The following is a 4,113-nucleotide window of genomic DNA, read 5'->3' as shown; positions in this document are numbered from 1 at the left end:
TTCTTTGACCCTAGGCGGATCATCAACCCACTCCCCCTCAATAAACAAACCAGGAATTCTATTACTTCGTCTCCTCCGGTTGATAGAAGCATGGAAAAATTTAGAGTTTGAATCGCCTTCCTTCAGCCAACTCTGTCTAGATTTCTGACAAAGCAAATTGTCTTTCTGGCTAGAGAGCCTCCAAAGCTCAGCAGTAGTAGATCTCCTAGCAGAAATATCCTCCTCAGAGAGAGCTTCGATACTGCCTTTCCCATCAACATAGTTAATAAAATTCACTTGGTCATTTGGAGTCACATTTCACTTTTTTAGATGAGTAAAATGTTTATTAATAATAAGTCTTAGCCACTAGTGAAAGTCAATTGTGTACTCCTACCATTATTGAGTTTCATTAACATTAATCTTTACGTATTAGTATTTTTTGTCTATTAACAGTATTCAACAATTTACTAGTGGCTTCTATTTATGCCAATATTATATAGCGTAAGTTTTCTATTAAGTCTGCCACAATATTGACAAAGTTCTTACTAAGTCAAACACAAAGACAAGAACAAGTGAATGAAGTTGATACTCTTTTCAGGGTCAAACCTAGTTGATATTTTCATCCAATGATTTTTTTTTCAAGGTTAAAAACAATTAGGGAGTAAACACATGGGGTACTAAGTAACTAATTATCATCTTTATTGGATGCAAAACCAAATTTTACTCCTATTTATTAGCTAGACTAAACACTTAAGTTTTGAAATTATATTTGTAACACATTTCAATCCACAAAATGGTTAAAATTTATATGTTTTGAGGGTTTCAAGAGCAATGTTTAAGCAACCCAAAAAATGTAAAATTTATGTAGGAATTTATATATATTATACTAACATTTACTTTCTTCTTGGTATTTACCTATCTCATTGAGAAACATGTTCTTAAAAAATATAATAGATCGTAAATTTTCTCATATATATTTCTCTTTATCATCATAATTTTTTCTCAATACTTATGTGAGTCAATAAAGTATTAAATATGAGTAAACCCGGAAATACATTATTGAACTTTTAAATGAGATAAATAAGTAGAAATAAAAAATTCTTCAAAACGAAAAAATAGGTAAGAATGAATATAGTAATATTTTAAGTTTTTTAAGATCAACTATAATTGTATAGATAGTTATCCCCAGTTTAAACCAGAACTAAAATATGAAACAAAAGTTTAAATATTTTTAAGAGAGGGGAGTCAATATCCATGTTTGCCTGGTTAGGAAGGCCAAGAAAAAAATAAAAAAAAGATATAGGAAATGGACTAAAAATCAACTTATATAACTTATTCTTATGATTAATATTATTAAAGCTATTAACTGATGTTGGTTCAAGTGATACATGTTTGATTTTCCTTAAATAATGTCTCGAGTTCGAGTCTTATGGACGAAAAAATATACATTAGTCTCACATACATGTGGATGTTTCCAGCTCGGACATGATTGCCTCCAGTACGAACATATATATAAGAAACAAAAAAAAAACCAAAAACATTATTATTATTAGAGCTAAAAAAATGACTCTGATTTGTAGTCTTAATAGAATAAGAGGAAAATCATTTACTATTATGTTATTTAATGTAATTATTAATTATATTTAAAATTTATATATTAATTCAACCTAATATATGATATTTTTCAGTATAATATATCATTTAGATTTCATAAATATAAACTTTCACTTTTTTACATGATTAATTAATTGATTAAGGAAATATGTTTTTACAATTTTGAAGAGAATGAATATATACATGCTACATGCTAGTCTTTACTGTAAAAAGAATTCATTGTCAAGAATGGGATTCGAACCCATGCCCTTTCGGACCAGTACCTGAAACTGGCGCCTTAGACCAACTCGGCCATCTTGACTTTTGATTTAATACCCAAATTACTTTTCCCTATTTACACTTCTCCCACATATCCGGATAAAGGATTATATTAAATTCATTCATTGTTTGACATGTGTGTGTCCTTTGTCTTTTCTCTAGAAGTTTTCATTTTAAAATATATTAAAAAAAATACACATGTCAAATAATGAATAAAGAGAATAAAATATTTTTTCATAGAGAAGATAAATTATCTTTTTCATACACTAACATCATGATATGTGTTTTATTTAACAATTTTCTATAAAAATATTTCTACAATAATGGATTTAATATTATTATAATAAGGAAAGAAAATATTTAGCGTGTGAATAAACACATGAAGAAGACGAAAATATTTTGGATGGAAAAAATGAATGAAAAACTTACATATTACAATAGATTATCTGGAATCACCTTTTTTATTATATATTTAATAGAAGCAAAAAACAACAACTCTCATCTCTAGTAGTGAAAATGATATTTGTACCTAAAAATTATTTCATCAATAAATAATTATACACAAAATATAAATAATTAATGGTCATTAAAGAATATTGCAAAACCATTGATCTAAAATGGTAGTGAGTGGAAATTAGATTACACTTTTATTTTTAATGCAAAAACAAGAATTCCATTTTCTAATAGTGAAAATGATATTTGTTCTTAAAAATTATGTATTCCATAAATAATTTTACACAAAAGAGTAACTAATAAATGTTCATTAAACAATATTGCAAAACTGCATTTGTAAAATGAGATAAGTGAAAATGAGATTTCCCTTTATATCTTGCACAAAGAAAGAAAGTCTGCCTCTCATATTGTGGAAATGGTATTTGCTCTTTAAAATTGTGTCATCTATAAACAATTATACTAGCAGTAAAATATAATCATGTCTCTCAAAGCAAATTAAGAGTAAATGTCCACTAAAGAATATTGCAAAACTACTTTTAACAAATGCTATATGAAATTACACTTTTACACTTAAACTAACAAGTTATTCGTGCATTAAACTATAGTTTTGCCGCAAGATTAAGTATACATATTACATGTTCACTCACATGGTTAACAACACATATATTATTTACGCATTCCCATGGTTAAAAATACATTGTTACCCATGCACTCATATTGTTAAGAACACACATCTAAGAACACACATGTTATCTGTACATTCCGCATTGCTAAGAACACACATGTTACCCTTGCATTTGTATGGTTAAGAATATATGTGTTACTCGTGTATTTGTCTGTTTAAAGGCATGAGGAAAATAAACAACAATTTTGAATTTGAAGTTTCTAATGAAAATAGGAAACCAAAACACGATACTGCGTGATTTTTTTAAAAAATATTCTAAAAGTTGTAGAAAATTAAATGATTTTTTTTAATTTCGAATCTGATTTTTCAATTGTAATAGAGAAAATTTAAAATCCAAAGAATCTGAAATGCGATATTAAAAAATTCAATGGAAAAGAATCACAAAACATTGATGGGTGAAAATGCAGTAATTCTTATAGTAACAGTAAACATTAAATATAACATATAAATTGATGCAAATATTGATAGGATGAAAATGTATGATTTTATCAATTTAAATTAAATAACTACACAAGGGAAGGTGGAAGGATTATATTAAGGTTTTGTTACCTAACTAGCAGTGTACCCGTGCACTTGCACGGGTCGCTTCTTTGTTTATGCATAATGCAAATATAATATACATATACTTTATAATATCAATAAATCATGTATTGAAACATTATATTTCTCATTCATATAGGTGCAATATTAACATTGATTTTTGAGTGTATATGTAGAATATTAACAATTATAAATGTGTTTGTATAAGCATTTATTTGTTGAAAGTGTGATTATAGAAAATATTTGATTCTTAAATAACTCAATAAAAAAAATTCAAATTGTATTAGATAATATCTCACCTCTATATTCTCTATATAAAATTATAAATATAAGGAGTTATTTTTGCATCATATTTTTTGTGATTACGTTTATAAGTATCATATAAAGTCATAAGGATTTTTTAGCATATCTCTTAAATGCTTATGTTTTATTTTAGATTAATGTTCATTGTGTATAAATATTTGAATATATTTTAGCATTCAAATATTGTATAATTAAATGTTATTTATTTGATTATGTTTTAGCTAATAATCATTGTATGAAAATAACTCATACATTAAAAACACACTAAGTTAGGATATGAC

General features: G+C 26.4%; 1 protein-coding gene and 1 non-coding gene across 2 annotated transcripts in view; one reads left to right on the top strand and one right to left on the bottom strand.

The window, feature by feature from the left end:
* LOC109329715 (U-box domain-containing protein 4-like) overlaps positions 1 to 4,113 on the top strand; it is a 17,699-nt gene that overhangs the window by 6,179 nt on the left and 7,407 nt on the right. The window lies entirely within an intron of this gene.
* On the bottom strand, positions 1,814 to 1,894 carry TRNAL-CAG. Its single transcript has one exon. It is a non-coding gene; the product is annotated as a tRNA-Leu (tRNA).

The sequence above is a fragment of the Lupinus angustifolius genome, chromosome LG16, assembly GCF_001865875.1.
Source record: "Lupinus angustifolius cultivar Tanjil chromosome LG16, LupAngTanjil_v1.0, whole genome shotgun sequence".
Taxonomy (NCBI): domain Eukaryota; kingdom Viridiplantae; phylum Streptophyta; class Magnoliopsida; order Fabales; family Fabaceae; genus Lupinus; species Lupinus angustifolius.
The sequence above is the reverse complement of the archived record's forward strand: the minus strand, read 5'-3'. Positions and strand labels throughout refer to the sequence as shown.